Source organism: Felis catus, chromosome B1, assembly GCF_018350175.1.
Source record: "Felis catus isolate Fca126 chromosome B1, F.catus_Fca126_mat1.0, whole genome shotgun sequence".
NCBI lineage: Eukaryota > Metazoa > Chordata > Mammalia > Carnivora > Felidae > Felis > Felis catus.
Genome location: NC_058371.1, coordinates 78,128,297 through 78,152,655, shown reverse-complemented (window position 1 = coordinate 78,152,655; position 24,359 = coordinate 78,128,297). Strand labels below are relative to the sequence as shown.

General features: G+C 36.5%; 1 protein-coding gene across 4 annotated transcripts in view; it reads right to left on the bottom strand.

Annotated features, from left to right (window-relative positions):
• The window catches only part of IQCM (IQ motif containing M), a 674,133-nt gene that overhangs the window by 12,921 nt on the left and 636,853 nt on the right, over window positions 1–24,359 (bottom strand). The window contains exons 16-19 of one of the 4 annotated variants that reach the window (XR_006597349.1): window positions 18,285–18,402; window positions 10,448–10,581; window positions 7,211–7,315; window positions 940–984 (exon numbers count right to left, since the gene is read on the bottom strand). The gene's annotated coding sequence lies outside the window, so the exon portion shown is untranslated. The remainder of the gene's footprint in view (window positions 1–939; window positions 985–7,210; window positions 7,316–10,447; window positions 10,582–18,284; window positions 18,403–24,359) is intronic. The other 3 variants (XR_006597348.1, XR_006597350.1, XR_006597351.1) reach the window with 3 other exon arrangements.

Here is a 24,359-nt window from a genome sequence, read left to right as displayed (position 1 = left end):
GTTTTGCAGGAGTGCTCAGACACCACATAATGGCAAATCTTTTAAGAGACTGAGACTCCTTTCCTTTCCTGGAGCACCTCTATTTCTCATTTCCTTCATCTTTGTCCCTGTCCCTTGTGCCACTTATCTTAGCACTTCCTCCTCCCCCTCCTCCCCCTCATCCATCTCCTCCTCCTCTTTCCCCTCCCTCTGTCACACCACCCTTCCTCCTCCTCTTCAGTCCTGTCCAGCATTTGTATTCAGGCTCCCTGGCTCACGTTTTTTCTAGATCTCTAAGGGATTTTCACCAAGTTTCTGCACAATGGGTGGGACTGTTTATCATTTCTCAGTCAAGACTCTTTCTAGGAGAAGAAATAATTACCTTCCTGGCATTTATCTCCAGTAAACAAACACACAAGAAGCAAACAAACCAACAAGCCCTAGCACTGGGGGGTCTTTCTTCTCCCTGTCTTTAACACTTATCTAGTGACAATGGACCAGACATCACAATGGGCAGAAATGGTGCTTTGGACCCCTGCTCTTTTTTTTTTTATGTTTATTTATTTGTTTATTTTGAGAGAGAGTGCTTATGTGTGAGTGGGGGAGGGGGAGAGAGAGAGAGAGAGAGAGAGAGAGAGAGAGAGAGAGAGAGAGAATACCAAGCAGGCTACTTGCTGTCAGTGCAGAGTCCAACACAGGGCTCGAACTCACAAACCACGAGATCATGCCTGAGCCAAAATCAAGAGTCGGTTGCTTAACAGACTGAGCCTCCCAGGTGCCCCTTGGATCTCTGCTCTTTCACTCTTAACTATGAGGATAGGTTCTGTAAGAAATCTGCAGTGTCTTCAAACTCAAAGGGCAGGGAGATTATGAGTTATCATCTGGGCTCACAATAGAATTCTAAGAATGACATATCATTTGGGGGAAAAATGAACTTCTCTTATAAAGAACGTGGCTCACCTTATGCAGCACTTCCTCCACAGATAGAAATGTGGTATTTATGTCCTAGGAAAAACAAGGCCACAAAAATAAAGTGAATTGACAATATTGTAGGGATTCAAAAAATACATTTTTTCCAACTTTGTTTAGATTCTCCATCTTTCACGGCAGCTTTGGTTTTTATGCTTATGAGTCATAGTAAGAAAATTTCAAAACAAAGCTGACAAGATTTATGGAAATTTCATTCCATTATTTTTAAAGGAAACACTTTCATTGGAGGAAGGTAGGCATTCATCCCTCTCATATGTCACTACCTCGATTGCATTGGGCACCATAGGAAAAATGTTCATCTGGTTGTTTACAGAGAAGCAAGTAATCCTGTTAAGTTTAGACTAGAAAATTTTAAAGAGTCATATCATTCTGAACTTTAGAGTCAAAGATCTGGCTTTATATCGTGTCCCCTGTGTAGCCACAGACAACTTACTTAAGCTCGTTTAGCCTGAGCTTTCCTATCTAGAAAAACCAAAATATCTGTGCCTACCTCTTAGGGTTATTGTAAGAATTAAAGGAGGCAATGACACATAAAGCACATTTAGCAGCACATCTGGCACACAGTAAATGCTCAGTAAATACTAGATAATATTAGAATTGTAACTGTTATGGTCATTTTGCAGTTTCATTTTCTGTGACTCATTCATAGTATACTAGTGTACTTTGCTCTATTACTAACTGGAAACCTCAGTCAATTCACTTGTTTTCCTCATCCTTCATTCATAGCCTTCTAAATGAGATTTCCTTTACATATAGTGGGTTATAATAGCTACTTAACCCTCAATAAGTTATTTTTAGATCAGCATTTTGTTGTCCAAATGATAACATTCAACAATAGAGGTTCTGTGACATGCTAGTTCTACGGTCTAATTTAGCAAAGAAACTCCAAGGGTGCCATGGTTCTGCTCCTTTTCCATTGCCACGCAAACATATTCTCTGTGATTACTGTTGATGATATCCAGAATCTGTATTCAATGAATACACAATGACAGTAACTCATAATATACAACCTCTTATAACTCATAGTTTTGACCTTAGTAATTTCCAAATAAAAATAATTGTCTAGTTTTTGGGGAAGAGAGAGAAAGAAAGAGAGAGAGCTTGAGCGGGGGAGAGGCAATCTTAACCAGACCCCACGCCCATTGCAGAGCCCCACGTGGGCTCGATCTCACGACCCTGAGATCATGACCTGAGCCTAAATCAGGAGTCAGACACTTAAGTGACTGAGCTACCCAGGCACCCCCAAAAACTATCTCTGTCCCTTCTAATAATTAAAACCTTCATGTATGTAAGTTTTTAATGAAATCCAGTTGTTAGTGTTCTGCTAACTAGAAATTAATTATGAACATATTTTTTTCCTTATTCTTAAGATAATGAAACTGAGACTGAATTTGACAGAGTTTAAAAGTGTCTTGAAAAAAAAAGTATCTTGACCAAACAAAAATCAGAAAGTAGTAACAGGTGAAACCAGGATTCAACATTGGTCTGTCAAACACAAAGGAACTGGCTTTAACCATCACACATGACTATACAGTATATGGATCACTGCTAAGGAAGATTTTTTAGGCAGCCATTATAGGCAAAGTTATTCCCCAAAATGAACAATACCAAACTGTGGTGTATGTGGTATTGCTTTCCTTTTCCCATGCATTATTCAGGTGGTTGTTGACCCATAGGGGCTACACCTGTTACTCTACAGACAGCTTACAAATCTTACAGTATAAATAATAGAAGAGCTTGATGGATTCTTGTGAATTTACACACCATGCCAAGTTTCCAGCAACCTCACTCTACCAGTTTCTGTGTTAGTTGACACAGGGTGGAATATTTACACTGCTGATTTCTTGGAGAGGTAATAAGAGCTGTGTGGCAATAAAGGATCATTTAGCTCATCTATTGGCTGGAACTTATATTCTAAAAATGTAAGCTAGATGCATTCTTAAAAAATAATCTTCAAATCATCCCAGCTGCATCTGATATACGGAGAAACCACAGGAGGTTGTATGTGTTTGAGTGGCTGCAGATATTTGCTGGGGGTGTTTTTATGCATGTGTGTGCAAGGATCCAGAGCAAATGCAGTTTGTCTTCCAAAAATGGCATTTTACAGCTTTACATGAACTTGGTGTGCATTAAGGCATCTTTTGTGGCTCATGTTTAGTATTTAGATACAGAAATACTGAAAGATGTGATGCAGTTATTTATAAATGACTGATTTGCTAAAATAATTTTGGATGCACACAAGAAATACTGCCTTCTCTAAATTGTGTCAGATTTTCACTATCTTCAGATTACACTTGCAGAGCACAGTCTCAATAGCTTCTCTACACACACACACACACACACACACACACACACACACACACACACGGGTACACATAAATACACGTATAACTCTTGGGATCCTTGGTTAAGCAGTAGAGAGTAGTGATTTGGCTCTCCTGCAGTAGAGCTTCTCTGCTGAACATCTCAGATCCTAGCCCTTGGGTGTCCCATTCTTGGAATTCCTTCCCAGAGCAGTTCAAACTTCTTGATGTGGTGCTAGGTGGGAACATGCCAGACTTAGTGCATGATTAAAATGAGATGGTCCAAATCTGTTATTGTCAATTACTGATAATATCATCAAGACAAGTCTTTGTTTAGAACTTTGGAACTTTTATCTGATGCATCAAGATGAATTGATAGAATTGTGATAAATTTATCTCTACTAATTCATTAAATAATACTCATGTGCTATATTCATATTTTGATGATTTCTTACTGAAATTTAAATGAATGTATTTATTTACATCAGAAAAAAATGTATCACATGGTCTTCCCCACTTGGATTTGCCAATGAAAATGCCCCATCCAAAATCATTCCTTTCTGTAATTTTCTATCTCAGCTCCATTTTTATTTACTTCATAACATTCATTCATCACACTTTGTAATTATTTATCTGTTTTATATCAGCTTCATAGAGCACAGATCTTGGCTATTTTTTTTTTTTTTTTACCAACAGATGAAGCACCCTGAGTGGCAAATGAAGTCCTCCTTTAAATATTTATTGAATGAGGGGCGCCTGGGTGGCGCAGTCGGTTAAGCGCCCGACTTCAGCCAGGTCACGATCTCGCGGTCCCTGAGTTTGAGCCCCACGTCGGGCTCTGGGCTGATGGCTCAGAGCCTGGAGCCTGTTTCCGATTCTGTGTCTCCCTCTCTCTCTGCCCCTCCCCCGTTCATGCTCTGTCTCTCTCTGTCCCAAAAATAAATAAACGTTGAAAAAAAATTTTTTTTTAAATATTTATTGAATGAATGGGGCACCTGGGTGGCTCAGTCAGTTAAGCATCTGACTTTCAGCTCAGGTCATGATCCCACTGTTCGTGGGTTTGGGCATCGTGTTGGGCTCTGTGCTGACAGCTCAGAGGCTGGAGCCTGCTTCAGATTCTGTGTCTCTCTCTCTCTCTGTCCCTCCCCCACTCACACTGTCTTCTCTCTTAAAAATGAATAAACATTAAAACAATTTTTTAAAATATTTATTGAATGAGTGAGTGAAGTAATTAAATAAAAGACAGGTATTAATAACTTAAGTAGTCATCTTTTTAGCTTTATAAAATACTTTTTGAGAGGGCAAAAAGGAGGCTGACTCTAGAATATTTAAAAATACTTTTCCACAGACAACCAAGCTGAGAATGGTAGACTCATTTAAGCCTGATGCGGGGCTCAAACTCACGAGATATGAGATCATGACCTGAGCCGAAGCCGGATGCTTAACTTACTGGGCCACCCAGGCACCCCAACTTTAATTTTAAAAATCTGATAGAACAAATTCTCCCTGTTAATTTCTTCATTTTTAAGGTTGTAGTTATTTGTGGACTTCTATTTTTCAAACAACTTTTTAAGTAACTTTATTGTGTTCCTCAAATATCTAAGTGGATCTTAATTGGTTTGTGCAATAAATTTATAGAAAAATAGACCTAGTATTGTCATCGGTATAACATCAAGAACTTTTATCCACAACCATGGGATGTTTCTCTATTTGTCTTTTATTAGAGTACTAATTTTTCCCAAGGAGAGTATGAGGCAATTATAGTAAATAGGAAGATTTAGTATGGCTTGTTTGTTAGGATTCTTCTTGGGGCATCTTTGTCTTCAGAGATAAGGATGCTCCTTTTCTCTGGCATAGGAAGGGCACCTCTTACCTGAGAATTTTATGATCTGTTTCAATAGAGAAAGATTGGGGGGAAGATCAGAGTGACCTTTCTGCTTCTGCCATTTTCTCAAACTCCTTCAGCTTAAAATATTCAATATGCCAAAGTGCCATATTTGGGGTTAGCATGTCCTGAACTCCATCAAGTAAAAAGGGAAATCCTCAAATATTAATTATATATATATGCTTCAAGAATGCTATAGTTCAGTTCTGAAAGATTTTCAAAATGAAGAGAAATACAATATTCTCTGCAAATAATTTCTATTTTCTGGTTCAAATCTAATGATTTTCAAAGTATATCTTTTACTTAGAGTTGCACCAGTAGAAAACTGAGGGAAAAAAAGTATTGATAATGAGCAAAAAATTAGTAATATAATTTAATTTACTAGGAAAGTGACTCTAAGGAAAACAAAGCAATCTATATCAGACTGATCACAAAGAATAAACCCCATGTGTTTCATGCTTAATTCTTTAGGACCTAAATTTTGATTATGGAAGATTCTCATAGAAAACATTATATGATGAGAGAAAGAGAGAAAAAAAACAAGAGACTTTTCCTTTTCACTCTCTTCCTTCCTATCCACTCTCCCAAACATTACGTGATAGCTGAGTCTTGCCAGTATAATTCTACTTAATCATTTTTATGAGAATTAAGTTGCCAAGTTTTTCATCAAACATCAACTACATATTGGAGAAATACAGACTTTGCGTCACATTTTATTTAGTGTTCTACAAAAAAAAAAAAAGATTAAGTAAAGACTGAATTTATACATGTAAAGCAAATGGAAGAAATGGGGTTATTTTTCTGATAGTCTGTGCTGACATTAAATTTAACCTTGTGGAGAAAATAAAATTTAACCTTGGGGATACCTGGAATGAAGTATTTTATGATGGAAAGTAATTGAGAAATTAGTCCCAATTTTTCACTTCACTTAGAGTAAATAATACCTGTTTCATTTCAAGCCAAAAAAAAAAAAAAAGGTCTTATGCTAAAGAAAAAAACTACAGACGAAAATAAACACAAGCACATTAGGAGTTGGGGAACTTATTCACAGTTATTTTTTAAAAGGGCTTGTTGGAAAACACTTACAAATTTGGATCACAATCTCCATTGAGTAACTTAGTTCTATAGCTAGATCACTGTTATCTGTGATTCTAATCTGGGATAACCTGACAGTGTAACCATGCCTAAGAGATCTCTTTTGTTCAACAGCATTTTGTTAACCAGCTGTCTTTTTGAGGTAGAAAACTGAATTTGTTAATATAAATAACACACAAGGAGGATATGAACAGTCAAAACAGTGTAAAAGGCCTCAATCTAATTTTTATCTTCCTGTCATCCTGGGTGGGTTCCCTGAGAGACAATACTCAAGAGCACAGAGGGAAAACTCTTACAGGATATTTTACCCTTACAATTTATAGTAAGTTGTTTTTTGACAGCTAGCTTAGGGCTTTGCCCCTCCTCTTCTAAGGAATCACGCAAAGAATGTGTGAGCCTAGGAGTCTAAGGCAGTATTTTTCTTAAACTGATGATGAACACAGCCAAAACTGAAACCCAAGGTCACAGATAATGGAAAACACACCATAGGCATTTTCATTGCCTTTATGTTTTTAATGATGTCTTCATTGTCTCTTATTGGGTTTTTGTTTTGTTTTCTTTTTACAGTCGCTTATGTTTCCTGCTCTTTGCCGATTGCTTTCAGGCTGGCACTATAGCACTTCCATAAAATATCTTAATGGCCCCCTGCAGGGCTTCTGTAGCGAAGGGTCTGCTAATGTTTCCATTATGACCCTTGTCTCAGAGATCTTTACATCACAGTCATCTTAATTTGCATTAGACCATGGGGAACATGTCACATAGGTCAGTCTTGGGAGCGATATTTTTTGGTACACTTGAAAAAAATGATGGTATAAATTCCTCAGCAGTTGTATAGCTCTGGAGCACTGAATCTAGTTACAGTAGCATTTGCTGGGGTTTTAGCTGAGTAACTTCCATAAAAGTTAATTGAAATTATCTGAATGAAGCCTCAGGTGATGCTTTGGAAATAGAGACTAACCTTGTAATTGCCTTGTTCTCCTTTCACCTTCTTCTCTTGTCTTAAATAAGTAGTGCTGCAGCTGATTGAGCTAGAATGTCATCTTATAGATGAAGGTGGAATGACCTATTAATTAAAAACAAATTGTATCTTAGTTTAATAAAGGCTTCCAATATAAATATAAGACATTGTTTTGAAATGTCAGAGTGACCTAGGATAGTGATAATAGAAAGATGCAAATGCCCAAGGCAATGAGCTCTCGGGAACAGACGCTCTGTCCCGGTATGGGGGTGTCACACTTGTGGAATCAAAGAGAATTAAATACCACTTTGTGAAATGCTTGTGATCTATTTTCTTGTTATAAAATGTGATGAGTATTCCAAAAATTTTATTTAAATCCTGAGTCAAAGAGTCAAGAAAAAAAATAATCAAGAAATAAATAGAAAAATATAAGGGTAAGATTCTAGTAATACCCAAATATGTAGATTGTTTAAAAACTTTTAGACATTTGGCATTCATTTAGTCTTTAAATCTTTATAACAATCTTTTGAATCATGCAAGAGATTCCCATTTTCAAGATAAGTAAACAGATTATTGACTGACAGCGTGTATTTTTCAGACAGACCTGGACTTAAATTCTTCCTTACCATTTACTAAGTGAAAGTTCAGGGCAAGTTACTCAATTTCATCAATTATGAGCTTGCACATGGGCAATGTAGTGTTAATGCTACAGGGCTGTTGGGGGCCAATGAGATTCATGCATTATGTTCACACAATCCTAGCACTTACACTGTTCTTTCTTGTACTTTTTTTCTTTGAGAAGATGCGGACTTACTTAACAACACAGATGGTTAATAGCAAAGACAAAATTAAAATATGAGTGGTTTGACTTTTGACCTGATTTTGTTATACTCTATACCTTGTTCTTCAATAATTAAAGTTAATTCACCAAATATTCTCACATAATTTTATTTTAATTTACTCATTTTCTAATCGAATTAGAAGGGATTGTATTTGAAGAAGCATGATATGGAACAAAGTATTTTATGAATAACAGAACAATATATGATCGCAAGGAAGAAAATTTCTTTGCTTCCAAATGAAGCCGGAAAAACACAAGGGAAATCAGAAAATTTTGTACTGTCTGCTAGAAATCATGAAACAAAATGTGTAGAATCTACCACAGGGTCCTATAGAAAACTAAAATCTGGAATGTGAAAATTGAAGGAGATAAAGTTAACCTATATATGTAATAACAAATTGTGACCTTTCATTCTTGTTATCTAGATCACTCTCTAGTGAGTTATTTTACAGAGTATCTCACAGGATGTGTTCTGGGGAAATGCTCAAATTACAGTGTAATTATATGTCTCCATTTGCCTGAAATGGTCTCTGTTTCGGTTTGTTGTCCTACTGTAATTATTAATAGATCACCTTTCACTCTCAAAAAGTGTCCATCTTTGGATGATGAATTATATGGTCATCCTTTCAATTAAAGACACAAGTCCCTGTCATGAGGAGACATAGTATTCTATCACAATCCTTAACCCGATACCAGGCACATCATCACTTTGGCTACCTATGTTCATTACTCCTTGTCACCATCCAACCCCCCAGAGATTAAGGCTCTTTGTAAAACAGAGTATGAAACTGGGAAAGACTATTGGATTGGGGCTACAGGGTGAATATCTGTAGGAACAGGAGGAGAGCCACAGTGGGATACATACACTACATTGAAATTAAGGCATTAATATTTTTAAACTGTTTCTAGTGAATAAAGATGAATAGTGAGTAGCAGAGTATCCAAACAGAGCATCCAGATGCTGTAAGTCAATTTCTAGTGTAGGACCCAGTTACATATTCAAAGCCCCAGGTTTGGAGCACGTATTGCTCCAAATAGATTTATATTTATATTTATTTTAATTTATATTGCTCCAACAAATTTATCAATTTATTGTTGATAAAATTGTCACTATTCTTAACAGCCACATCACTTAGTCCTATAGGCCATTTTGATTAAGGTTTCTGGAAGGCTTATTCCTGAGAATAATTTATATATTGTAAACTGTTCCTGAGAAAATTTATTATATGTTACGCTAGTTCAATATGGTCAGTTGGTTGTCTTCGTTTCTTGCTGGTGTGAATAGATTAACTCGTGTACACCAGTTGAATTACTGGGTTGAACCGTATGAAATTGTTGCCTTTTAACCATTTTGACTTGAAAGCAGAATTCTATCTGGTTTAACCTAATATAATCCTATTAAGAAGGGAAAAGGAAGATAGAAAGCTTAATTTAACAAGGTAAATGATCCTGAAGCATGACAGAAAGGGGGAGAGAAGGGGAGGGGGGAGGGAAAGGGGGGGACAGAAAGAGTGAGAGAGAGAGGAAGGAAATAGGGAAAAGCCACTAACAAATGGTTGTTGAACACCTATTTCCACATGCCAAGGAACAGTGCCAGGTGTCTGGGACTTAAAATAGACATTCTCTCTTCTGTCATGGCACAGGCCTTTGGGAACATAAATTAAGAGTTCATTGTCTAGTTACTTGTCTTGTTTTTAAAGATAAATTCTGATAGAGCAGATTCTCTTCCTCCTTTTCTATTTTCTTTTTTTCCTTTCTAGGTTTTCTTCCATTCCAGAATATTTTGATAGTAATTTGCAATCATTTTTCCTCCTTGGTCTGAAAGCCTAAATTCCTATTGCTCTAAAGCATCTATTTCACTAGGGTGTATATTAGTTACCTGTTCTGACATCTGTGCCTCCTCTAAGCACCAAAATGTAAGCTCCTTGAAGACAGGGAATGAGAATTATTCATCTTAATTATCATGTGCAATACTTACTCCTGGCCTCAAATGTTGCTCAATAAATTCCCATTAAAGCAAATAATGCCCAGTGTACTGGTGCAATATCTAGGCTATGCCCAAGCCTCAAGTATGAACATATTGATAATATAGATATAACCATTGCTATTCACTACCCAGAAATTGAATGTTGTCACTGGATGTTATGTTTGGAGATCAATTAAAATGAGTTGCTTTTCTCATATATATGTAGCCTCTTTTTTAATGTGAACATTAATGGGAATCATTTTTCATTGCTCAGAATGAAAATAAAACAGTTTTGCAGTTTGATTCAGTGTTTGCTGCTTTTTTATGCAATCATGCCAAGAGATAAAAAATATTACTAAATGACATAAAACATGATGAAAATTTTCTGTGAAAAGCTACAGAAACCTTAAACTATTTATTTTTCTCTTACCTCTTTTCCTGAAAGGAGACCTTGAATCTGGAACCTGAATCACTCTTGCTTGTCCTAAGATGTCAGTGGAAGATGGGGACAGCCAAGCTGGAAGGTCACCAAGAGACTTACTAATGCATAATTTGTCTTGCTTCCTGCATTTCACAATTTTTAGAACATTGAATCTACTTGAATAACATAATAGGAAATACATAGCAATTCACTCCTTAAAACAAATAGGAATCCACCTACATGTATATCAGGGTAGAGATTATGCACATAGACACACAATACATATTTCATTTTAGATTTGAGAAAATATATAAGAAAATATTAATATATTCAGTTAAAATTTTGTCCCATATATATTATCGGGTATGTATGTTATATTGTGTGTGTATATATATTTTTTTTTACATAACATATATGCGTATATGTTATACCTTGTTTAAACAGCTTATTATTTAAACTTGTTCTATTAATAAATGTATATATTGCCCTATAAATACACTATTCCTGAAAATATTTTTAAATATGCATTAAGTGGTAATTTTTGAATAGGTTTATGTGTTTTCTAGAGAATATTTTCCAGAAGAATCATCATAGTGCTCTCTAAAACCTTGGGAAACCAAAATCTAGAATTACGAGTTTAGGAGTGAAAGAATTTTAACAAAGTAGGGATTTGCCCTTAGCAGACTGTCCCTGGTTCCTCTGGCAAACAAGGGCTGTGCTAGAGTTGAAGGCTAACGTGTGCTGTCAGGTAAAGGTCACAATGACTCAGGTTGTTCTCTGTTCTTTGCAGAGTATTTGGGTGAAAGGCATCAAACTGATTCACAATCACTTTGTTGTCTAAGAATAACAAACTTAGTTCTAGTAATAAATTTTATTTTGGCACCGGAGGAACATATTCTAAACAGTGTTTGTTGTTTGTTTTTTAATTCAATTTATTTAAACTAAAACAAAAGCAAAACCACTATACCTATTTCTCCCATTGTCAACTCCCTGCCTCTGGCAAACACCAATCTGTTCCCTGTACCGATGAGTTTGTTGAGTGAAATTTTATATATATAAAATCATACATTATTTGTCTTTCTCTGTCTGACTTATTTCATTTAGCATAATGCCCTCGAGTCCATCCATGTTGCTGCAAATGGCAAGGTTTCATTATCTTTTACGGCTGAGGGATATTCCATTGTGTATATAAACCACGTCTTTTTCCATTCATCCACTGTTGGATGCTTAGGTTGTTTCTACATCTTGGCTATTGTAAATAATGCTGCAATGAACATAGGGGTGCATATATCTTTTTGAGTTAGTGCTTTCATTTTCTTAGGATAAGTATACAAAGTGGAATTACTGGATTATATGCCAGCTCCATTTATAATTTTTTAAGGAATTTCCATATTGTTTTCCATAGGGGCTGCACCAGTTTACATTTCCACCAGCAGTGCACAAGTTTCCTTTTCTCTACATCCTTGCCAACACTTGTTATTTTTCGTCTTTTGGATAAGAACGATTCTAGTAGGAGTGAGATGAGCAAGGGTTATCTTTCCATTTATTTGTGTCTTTAGTTTCTTTTACCAATGCCTTATAGTTTTCAGTAGGTTTTTCTCCTCCTTGATTAAATTTATTCCTAGGTAATTTATTCCTTTTGATGCAATGTAAACGCAAAATATTAGTGCATAGAAGTGCAACAAATTTTATGTATTTTGTATCCTGAATCTTTACTGAATTCATTTATTAGTTCATTTATTAGTTTACAGTTCTTGATGAACTCTAGGATTTTCTATATATAATGACATTTGCGAATAGTGATAGTTTTACTTTTTCCTTTCCAATTTGGATGACTTTCATTTCTTTTTCTTATCTAATTGCTCAGGGCTAGGACTTCCAATACATTGTTGAATAAAAGTGGTGATAGTGGGTATTCTTGTCTTGGTCCTGATCTTAAAGGAAAAGATTTCAGTTTTTCACTATTGAGCGTGATGTTAGCTGTTTGCCATATGTCTGTTTGCTATATATAACCTTTATTATGTTGAGGTAAATTCCCTCTATATCTTCTTTGCTGAGTGTTTTTAGCATAAATGGATGTTGAATTTTGTCAATTTTTTTTCTGTGTGTAATGAGTTGATCAAATGATTTTTTTCCTTCATTTTGTTAACATGATGTATCACATTAACTGATTTGTGGATATTGAAACATCCTTGCATGCCTGGAATAAATCTTACCTGATCATGGCATATGATCCTTTAATGTATTGTTGAATTTGGTTTGCTAATATTTTGTCAAGGAATTTTACATCTATGCTTATCAGGGATATTAAACTATAATTTTCTTCTCTTGTGGTATCCTTGTCTGGTTTTGGAATCAGGGTAATGCCGGCCTCATAAAAAGTGTTTAGAAGAGTTTCCTCCTCTTCTATTGTTTGGAAGAGTTTGAAAAGGATTGATATTAGTCTTTGAATTTTTTTTAGAATTCACCAGTGAAGCCATCTGGTCCTGCACTTTTGCTTATTAGCAAGTTTCTGATTACTGATTCAATATCCTTACTAGCAACGTATCAGTTCAGATTTTCTATTTCATCATAATCCAGTCTTGGTATATTGTATATTTCTAGGAATTTATCCATTTCTTCTAGGTTTCCAAATCTGTTAGTTTGTAATTATTCACAGTAGTTTCTTAGGATCCATTGTATTTCAGTGCTATCAGTTGTAACATCTCTTTCATTTCTGATTTTGTTTGAATCCTGTCTTTTTTCCAGGTGAGTCTAACCAGAGATTTGCAAAGATTCTGCTTTTCTATTCAAAGAATATCTTTTGGTTCCATTTATCTTTGCTATGGTCTTTGTAGTCTCTGTTTCATATGTCTGCCCTAATCTTTGTTATTTTCTTCTTTCTACTAACTTTGGTCTTCATTTATTCTATGTTTTTAGTTCCTTGAGGTATAACATTGGTTTATTTGAGATTTTTCTTGCTTCTTGAGGTAAATTTTTGTCACTATGAACTTCCCTCTTAAAACTGCTTTTGCTGTATCCCGTACACTTTGGTATATTACATTTCCATTTTCATTTGTCTCAAGATATTTTGTATTTCTCCTTTGACTTCCTCTTTGACCCACTGATAGTTCGGTAATTATCATATTAGTGAATTTTCCAGTTTTCTTTGTGTAATTAATTTCTAGCTTCATACCTTTGTCATCATAAAAGATACTTTATATGATTTCAATTCTCTTAAATTTATTAAGATTTGTTTTGTGGCCTAACATATAATCTATCTTGGAAAATGTTCTACGTGCACTTGAGAAGAATGTGTAGTCTCTGGGATTCCTGGATATGGATAACTGTTTCAGCCATTATTTCTTCAAATTGGATCTCTGCCCCTTCTCTTCTTCTGAGAGCCCCGCCCAGAAAATGTTATTCTATTTGATGTTGTCCATATGTCAATTAACCGTCTTTACTTTTTTTATTCTTTTTCTTTATGCTTCTCTGATTGGATGAGTTCCACTGCCTTGTCTTTGAGTTAACTGAGTCTTTATGCTGCTTTATCTAGTCTCCTGTTGAACCCTTCTGGTGTATTTTTCATTTCAGTTATTGTATTCTTCAGCTCTATGACTTCTATTTGGTACTTTCTTATATTTTCCATCTCTTTGTTCAAGTTCTCACTGTTCATCCATTGTCTCCCCAGTTTGGAGAGCATCTTTATGACTAATACTTTGAACTTTTACCAAATAAATTACGTATCTCCATTTTATTAAGGTTTTTATCTTAAGGTTTTATCTGGTTCTTTTCTTTGGAGGATATTGCTCTGCTTCTTTATTTTGCTTGGTTCTCTGTGTTGGTGTCTCTACAATAGATGGTTGGTTTTTGTACCATAGATGCTTTCCAAGTCTTAAAGAAATGGTCTTTTAAAAGAGGTGAACCTTGTTGTTAAACCCTGCTTCAGTCCTTGGTTTTCTTCTTAAATCTTTGTTCTTGTCCAAGCAGCTCGTTATATTATTAATACCTCCCTATGGTTGAGGATGTGCCAAGACCTCTTGACGTTCCAAAGGGGGAATCTCAGCACCTAGATTCAGGTTAAATGGAAGCCAGAGCCTCACACATTAGCTTTTAAGTGCAAATATATACAGTCCTATATGACTGCAAGCATAAACCCCACCAGCCACCAGGGGATCCAGAGTTGTCCTTGGGTGGCACAGAAATCAGCACTTCACATGAGCGTATAAGCTCTTCCCTGAGTGATACCAGCACACTGGAGTAAGGCACAGGGAGAGCATTGAGATGGCATCCACAGCCTACATTCCTTAAGAGCAGCTTCATCAGCCACTAGATATTTGCCAAACCTGAAGCTTGCCTCTCAGGCCAAATCTCCAGGACAATCTAAGAGGCCTCCTGCACAGAACAACTGGGGATTATGCCTCAGTCCTCTATGAAATGCCCTGGAAGTGACAGCTTGAAAAAACCATCTCTTCAATTGCCACAATCCTGTGGGACTCAGGAATGAAAGCCCCCTTGGCCACCAGAGCCAGGCAATCAAGGGATATTCCCTGGGCAGTGGCTACAAAAGCTGGGGAGCCTGACATAAAAACCAGGGCACCAGATGTGTGTAAATCTCTTCAGGGGATGCTGATGCTCTGGAGTACAGCAGAGGGTGAATGCAAAGATAGTGCTTACCCTCCATGGTCTTTGGAGAGGATTATAGTCAATCCCAAGATGTGTGTTCAATTAGAAGCTTGCCCCTGAGGCCACAGTCATGATGAGCTAAGAGGCTAATTCACAGAAACACTGAACTGCTGGGTCTGTTGCCTAGGGTGGTAGCTGTTTAAGAACTCTTTCTCTGTTAGTTAGTCCTATTGGACCCACAAATGTTAAGCCCCACCAGCCACCAGAGCCAGGTGATATACAGGTGTCTTATAGCAGTTGCAAATCTCAGGGTGCCAGACAGGACTATGAACTCTTTTCTTGGTGACACTGATTATTATAGTCTCATAGGACTAGGAATACAAGCTCTCCTGGCCTCCAGAGCCAAGCGATCAATTGATTACAGCAGCTGCAAAAATTGGGGCACCAGACACACATAAAAGCTTCCTTCCAAGAGATACTGGTGCTCTGAAGCACAGCAGAGGGATAAACAGTTCTATATTTAGAGCACCACACCGTGCAATTGTAAAGGTGTTTGTCTCCTCCTATACCGTGAGCTCATAGGGGTCAACAGAACCTATGCTTGTCTCATCCGCTTTGTGTCTCTCAGCACCGGGCCAGCACTTGGCCTGCCGTACATTATCAATAATTGTTTGTGAGCTTAATTTAACTTGATGTGGAAAACAAGTCTATCTTAATTTCCATTATAGTCTTAAATTAGCTTTCCATTTCCCGGAAGGAGAGAAAGATTATAAATGAAGTGAAATAAGTGTAATGTGGGAGGAAATAAGATAATCAGGTTTACAATTATTTCACTCTGAGCTAATATTTACTAAGTGTTTGTAAATGATCCAGGCAATTTTCCAGGCAGGTGGGTACTCGTTTTTATTCCACTTAACAGATGAGGAAACTGAGGCACAGAAAGGTTAAGCAGTTTGCTTAAACTCACAATGCTAATAAGTGGCAGGGCCAGGATTTGATCCATGTTATCTAATTACAGAGTCTACACTCTTAACTAGACAGTCAGTATCCTCTAGAATATTACAACATGAAACTAAATTATAAAAGTCACTAAGAGGGGCACCTGGGTGGCTCAGTCAGTTAAGTGTCCAGCTTCAGCTCAGATCATGATCTCATAGTTCGTGAGTTCGAGCCCTGTATCAGGCTCTGTGCTGACAGCTCAGAGCTTCAATCCTGCTTCACATTCTGTATCTCCCTCTCTCTCTGCCCCTCACCTGCTCACACTCTGTCTCTCTCTGTCTTGCAAAAATGAATAAATGCATAAAAATTTTAAATCACTAAGAGAAAGAAAAAGGTTTTTTTAATATTCACAAATTTTGCTAATTTGTATAATACTAAAAACAAAAAAGTAAAGTCTAGGATGTGACAATAAGTAATTCTGCTTTAAATTCTGCTTTACTGGAGGAGCACCTGGGTGGCTCAGTCGGTTAGGTGACCAGCTTCAGCTCAGGTCATGATCTCATAGTTTGAGAGTTTGAGCCCCGCATCAGGCTCTGTTCTGACAGCTCAGAACCTGGAGCTTGCTTCGGATTCTGTGTCTTCCTCTCTCTCTGCTCCTCCCCCGCTTTCACTCACTCTCTCTCTCTCTTTCTCTCAAAAATAAACATTAAAAAAAATTTTAAATGTTTTTTACTGGAGGTTAATGAAGCATAGCAAATTCAATAGGTGAATATACTAGTTAGCACTTGACATGAACACACATGTACATCTATTCAAAAACAAATATTGAGCATTTGTCACATGCAAGGTAATCTGTTAGGGATGGAACCAGGAGGTACAATGGAAATCAAATCACTAACAGACCTAAGGGGGCCACAAGAGGTACATGAATAGCTTCAGTGCAGAATACCAATACAGACAGCATGATTTGAGAGAGGGAGAGAGTTGTTTTCCCCTGGAGATCTGGGTGTGTGGAGATTGGGGGACAACTTGCAGCAAGAAAGCAAGAGACATTCAAGGGAAACGGATAGTAGTATGATTCAACTGATGCATAAAATACATAAAGCAGATGAAGAATTTACAAGATACTGGCCCTGTTAGTAAGGCCTTGAATGACAGGACAAAGCAAGGAAGGAAGGTATGTGGTGTGTGTGTGTGTGTGTGTGTGTGTGTGTGTGTGTTTATGAAAGCATGAGAGAGACCACCTTATCTTCTTTTTTAAAAAAATTTTTTTAACGTTTATTTATTTTTGAGACAGAGAGAGACAGAGCATGAACAGGGGAGGGTCAGAGAGAGGGAGACACAGAATCTGAAACAGGCTCCAGGCTCTGAGCTGTCAGCACAGAGCCCGACGCGGGGCTCGAACTCACAGACCACGAAATCATGACCTGAGCGGAAGTCGGCCGCTTCACCGAGTGAGCCACCCAGGTGCCCCAAGACCACCTTCTCTTCTATGCATTATTCTTCCATCATCCATCTTCCCATCAACTATCTATTTATTGTGATGTGTGTGCAAACACAAATGCATCAAGTTATAGTAGAAAAACAAGGACTTTGGCATGTGATGAACCTAAGTATGGATCCAGACTTCATCTCGCTCTAGCTGTGAGATGTCAGAAAAATTGTTTCACATAGCTGGATCTTGATTTCTTTATCTGTAAAATTCAGATAATACTACCCTGCAGAATTATTATGAGGACTAAATAAGAACAAACCTCACTGCCTTGATTCATAAATATTACTCAATATATGTTATTTATCAAAGAGTATGAATATCTTCCTACAAGCAATACAAAGCTACTACAGAATTTTAGGTGAGTAACATACTTGCTAATTCATCTTGGTTCTGATTTCTGTATAGCGTAGATTAGAGGCTTCTTTTTTTTTTTTGACTAAAGAATTCATCAATACCTAGTGATATATATACGTGTGTGTGTGTGTATAATTTATATAATTTATAATTTATTATATATATAATTTAATGCCCTATTTCTTTGGTGTTCCTCAAGTTTGAGGAGCACAATTCACCCTGCAGTCACATTCTAAACATGAAGGGCTTAAAGGGTTTAAGACAATCTGGTTTGATGTCGTCCCCTTGGACACCAGAGTAGTCAGGGTCTGCTTGTCTTCTGAGAACTTAAGAGAAATGAGTGCTGACTGGAAAATATTGCTCTGCTATTCAACTAATCTCCTCTATTTTTTAACTCTTTCTTATTAACAAAGATACCTGTGGAAACTGTGGAAAGTAATCGGGGCAAAATACCTTTGGTCTACCTTGGTGGAGAACTCTGCTGTGACTTTTTCGGTTAGCTGTCTCACAAAACATGCACAGCCAGGATAGATAGATATTCACTCCTCATGACTAATGCTCTCTGGGATATCTAAGAAGGAAAAAGAAAAAAAAAAGAAGTAGTGACAGTCTCAATGTTATGAACTGATTGCATGTTAGGCGTCAAATGAGAAAAAATGGGGGAGGGAATGAGAAATTAGGACCCATGAATCTTATAGCAGCAATAGAATATTCTATCACACTTGATATAATTTCCATATACTGAATGCCTACTTTTATATTTCCTCTTTATATTTTTACTTCTAAGCATACCTTGAAAGATTTGTCTCAGTGTGTTTCTTTCAGAGGTCAATCCTCAGGAGATTTTAGAAGTATATATTCCTTTTTTTATATATATTATGGTTTTAAGATCCTGGAATTTTGTCTTCAGAACTGAATTGAATAAGCCACTTATTACTCCACTCTTTTAGCCTGTCCAAGTCAGTCTAAGCACGCTTTTGTGACTGCACCTTCAACGCCTCAAATTCCCCATGTCAGCAGATTTTATCCTCCTAATGCATATGCCCTCTTTTGGGTCATTGATGTATAAAGTGAACAAAAGTCTGTCCTAATATTTATCCCCGTAGCAGTCCATTAGTTAGTCGTGACTAGTTACCATTCTCAATTACCTTCAATCTTAGTTACTCAAGGTAATTTTTCCCCTCATTCAAATATCTCATCCCTTCGTACCATAATTGCTGACCTTGTGAATCAGTTTTTCTGCACTCTATTATATTTTAAAATGTCTCAAATTATATGGAAGGTATATATTCATTATTTCTATTCCCTCTAAATAAGGATTTCATGCCGCCTTGTTCCAGAATTTTTTATTAGTTTTGTAATGAATGGCCTCTTTTAGTGAATCAGCACTATCTCTCTAATTTGAAACACTAATTTTTGTATATAATTTTTTAGGTCTATATTTAAATTCTAGTTAGTTAACATCTGGCATAAAATTAATTTCAGTTGTACAACCTGGTGCTCATCACAACAAATGCACTCCTTAATCCCCATCACCTATTTAAGTCATCCCCCAACCCATCTCCCTCTGGTAGCCATCAGTTTGTTCTCTGTAGTTAAGAGTCTGTTTCTTGGTTTGCCTTTCTCTCTCTCTCTTTCTACTTTTTGCTCATTTGTTTCATTTCTTAAATTCCACATATGAGTAAATCATATGGTATTTGTCTTTCTCTGAATGACCTATTTCACTTACATAATACTCTATAGTTCCATCCATGTCATTGCAAGATTACATTCACTTTCATAGCTTAGTAATATTCCATTGTGTGTGTGTGTGTGTGTGTGTGTGTGTGTGTACCACTCTTCCTTATCCACCCATCTATTGATAGACACATGGGTTATTTCCATAATTTAGCTATTGTAGATAATGCTGCTATAAACATCTAATGTTTGTATATACTCTTATTGTCTCCACTCTCCAGTTTCCCGTTTAGAAAAAAAATAAACTATTTTGTAGACTTTACTGGATCTGATTTGCTGTACATAATCTTTACAATTTAAAACAAGCATATATTTTAAATATTTTTAATATATCTTGATTTCATATTAAAATATATTTTATAGGTCAGAGAAAAACACAATGGAAGCAGAAGGCAGAAAGAAAAGATATTTGAAGATGCCATGCTGTTGGCTTTAAAAAATAAATAAAATGAAATACATTTTGTGTATTACTGATACTTGCCTGATTTTCATGATAAGCTATGGAACTTAAACTGCTTTCTAGGAATCAAAGCTTGTGGACTATTTAAATGCTTTTGTCAGTGAGCCAATTCCAAAGGTGATTCTATCATATGGTAACAGTAAATTGTTTGAGTAGCTAAGAATTACTGGCTAAATGTTATTCAGTGGTAAATTTAAAGCATTAACTTTTTTAGTGTTTGTTTATTTTTGAGAGAGAGAGAGAGAGAGTGCGTGTGCTCACACACAAGTGGGGGAGGGGCAGAGAGAGACAGGGAGACACAGAATCCCAAGCAGGCTCCAGGCACAGAGCCAGACACAGGGCTCGAACTCATGAACAGTGACATCATGACCTGAGCTGAAGTCAGATGCTTAACTAACTGAGCCACCAAGTTGCCCCAAGCATGAACTTTTTCCAGATTACACTTTACTAAGTGACTAAGCCAAACCTACAAATCATAGTAAAAATATCCTGATTTGAAAACATTTTTTAGGTCTGAATAGAGCTGATTATCTCCACCTGTTGGTGTTTCTCTTGAATTGCAGGATTCACTCTTAAATGGGTTATTGACCTCTTGAATATCAAAATAACAAGTTATGCCACAAAACCTATTTTTGACCATCATAATGAAAACTCAATATTGATCATGTGTGTATTTAAGATATTACACTATCATCACCACATAGATAGCACAGATAATTTCAGTGGAATTTAATCATATCAACTCTAATTATAAGGAAATACAAACTACAGCCACTGGTAGAAAACCATTATATTTAAATTTTAAGTCACACCCAACTCATGCCTACTGCTGGAAACATTTAAGAATATACTAAAATAATGGATGGGTTTTTTCTTCTGACTGGATTTTTTTTTTTTTTTTTTTGATAACTAGAATAAAGTAACCCATATTCAGCATACAGTTGTCATTTTATAACTTCAGGACTAAACCCTCAGAGAGCCTGCAATCTAGGACTGCTAGGGACAACGTGTTTGGAAAACAGTCTCTGGGTCACTCACCTCACAGTAATTCTCAGTAATGTGCCTATAGTGCTACCAGTTGCTTACACCTCATGGAAAAACAGGCCACATTTTCCATCGTGGGTAAAAGGGCCTAGGAGTATATTTAAGCAAAAAGCATGGGTGGGATGCATCTTGAAGGACTTGAACAGGGAGTGTTGTTAGTATGAAGACCTGTATGCCAGGGAATTATGGATATTGATCATGTTATCAATATCAATGATATGATTGGTGTTCCTTGGATTGTAGACTAACTTCAATCCAGTTTAGTTTTTCTACACTTATGGAAAGTAAATTGTATTCTATTACCTCTTTCCATTGGCTTCTTTCTGTCAATCGCATTGCTATCTCCCTTGTGACAAATTTGCAAATAGTTTTCTTACTTTCAGACAAACAAGGACATAGGGGCATTGCATCATTACAAAACTGAAATCATCAGTGGCCAGTGATGATGGTTAACCGTTCACCCTGCTATGGTTTGGAAGATATCGTAACCTAAAGCTTCCTCTCCAGTACAGTTATTCTTAAACTCTATCCCTACTAAATCCTGGACATTAGTACACATACTATGGCTAAAACAGACTCTATCTTAACTTGACGATATATAATTTCTTTCCCTTCCATGGCTGCAAAAATCTGTAACTGCTGAATAATTCATTTGCTCTTGAAACCAGCCATTTTTCATCAGCCATACCTTATTAATTTGCCACCCAAATCTTTTCCTCCTCTGCTAGATGCTACCCTTAACACAGGAACTCAAAATATCACAACAGTAGGTATTTAACTGTGGCTGATTCACTTTTAGCATAAATGGCAATTTGTCATTACATGAATTTGTATATCTTTGGTGCTAGAGAATTTAAATTTTTCATGTGTAATTTTTGTGCCAAATGTAACAGAAACAAAGGTCCACATTAGAGTTCATATAAGTTTCCTATTTTGTCTTTATGTGGTACACTTGGGACTATGCATTACATCAAATTTAATCGTTTTCTTTTTTCCTAATGTAATTCATATTATAATTTCTCCTATTACTGATTTATAATGAGAATTTAATTAGCAGAAAAAAGAATTTAACATATTCCATCTCACTAATAATAAAGAAATTATAATTAAAATTATGTATTTTTGAACTATGAAATTGACAAAGGTTAAAAGCAAAATACTAGCATCTAATATTGGAAAGTAAATGCTAAAAGAGATTTGATAAAGGTAGTTATTTTGATAAAGGTAGTTTGATATCTAGTTTGATAAAGGTAGTTATTTAAGCTGGTGTGAATTTGTGGAATAAATCCTAACAATGTTTATCAATACCTTTGAAAATGTTCATGCCATGGGGCCCCTGGGTAGCTCAGTCAGTTAAGCATCCAACTTTGGCTCAAGTCATGATTTCATGGTTTGTGAGTTCGGGCCCCATGTCAAGCTCTGTGCTGACAGCTCAGAGCCTAGAGCCTGCTTGGGATTCTGTGTCTCCCATTCTCTCTGCCCCTCACCCACTCACACTCTGTCTCTCTCTCTCCAAAAATAAATACTAAAAAAAATTTTTTTTTAATTTTTTTTTCAACATTTATTTATTTTTGGGACAGAGAGAGACAGAGCATGAACGGGGGAGGGGCAGAGAGAGAGGGAGACACAGAATCGGAAACAGGCTCCAGGCTCTGAGCCATCAGCCCAGAGCCTGACGCGGGGCTCGAACTCCTGGACGGCGAGATTGTGACCTGGCTGAAGTCGGACGCTTAACCGACTGCGCCACCCAGGTGCCCCTAAAAAAATTTTTTTTTAATGTTCATGCCTGAATTTATCCATAAATATTCTAGCAAATTATGTTTTTTAATAAGAAAGCTATACAGAGATATACATATAATTTCACTATAATGAAATTTCATATTATTTTACATACTCTGTATACATATCATACAAGTATAATGGCAACATTTAGAGAAATTCAAGGTTTCTAAAGAATAGGGGTGATTAAGTTACGGTATATCCTTTGGATGGAATGTTATACAGATACATCACTCAGATACATGCAGATAGTCATTGATAGAGATATATAAGTAGAAAAATACACATAGAAATATAAAACACCAAAAAGTTACCAGTGACTATTTCTAAGTAATGGAATTGTCAATCATTCTTATTTTTTATTTTTCATTTCCTGCATCTTCTTGAAACTTTTACAGCTAATTATCAATTATTTTTATAATTCAGGAAAATGCTGTAACTGAAAAAAAATTGAAAATTCTAAAAGTGAGTCAAATATTTTCCCATTCCTTGTGATGTCAATTTGCAGAGTTATTGAGTCTCCACTTGGTTGCAATGGCTGAAAAGATGGGGAGTTTTCCTGTTTGGGCTTCTTGGCCATCAGTAGTGAGTCCCAGAAAGTCACATTTTTGCTCTTCCCACCCTCAAAGCACTACTTGGGGAACCACTTCAGAGTTCAGAAGCCTAGCCTTAGCTGTGTGTTGGCTTCTCCCATTTTGTGAGACAGGAGGGTCCTGTGCTGATGATCTGTTTTCCTAATGAAACGAAGGCTGACCACTTTCTCTTTTCCAGGACTTTTTTCCTCCTGCCTGTGGCTTTGTGCAGAGAAGACAGTTAATCTGTACCTCACTTGGGGATTCTCTTGCTCATAAACTATGATACTCACTATGTTGTAACCTAGTCTCCATTTTTATGGATAAACTCCCAGATTTCTGTGTCATGCCTATTCAAAGGACCATTATACGAGTTTGCTTGCAATGCCACTCATTCTACGTTGATTTTGCAATAGTTCTTTTTATATGACAAATAGCAAACCCTTATCAACTGTATGCAAAGATCTCCAACAACTGTTCTCTTCTTATGTGAATTTTACTTTTATTGCAAAAGCATTGTTAACATATGATAATTTTTTCAGTGTCCTTCTATATCTTATTATGTCAAATTGTAAAAGTTGCCTTTCATCCATAGATTTTACAGATATTGAACCAGCCCTGCATCCCAGGTATAAATCCCACTTGGTCGTGGTGAACAATTTTTTTAATGTATTATTGGATCCAGTTGGCTAATATCTTGTTGAGGATTTTTGCATCCATGTTCATCAGGGAAGTTGGTCTTATAGTTCTCCTTTTTAGTGGGGTCTCTGTCTGGTTTTGGAATCAAGGTAATGCTGGCTTCATAGAAAGAGTTTGTAAGTTTGGTAGAATTCCCCTGGAAAGCCATCTGGTCCTGGGCTCTTGTTTTTTGGGAGATTTTTGATCACTAAATCTATTTCTTTATGGGTTATGGGTCTGTTCAAATTTTCTATTTCT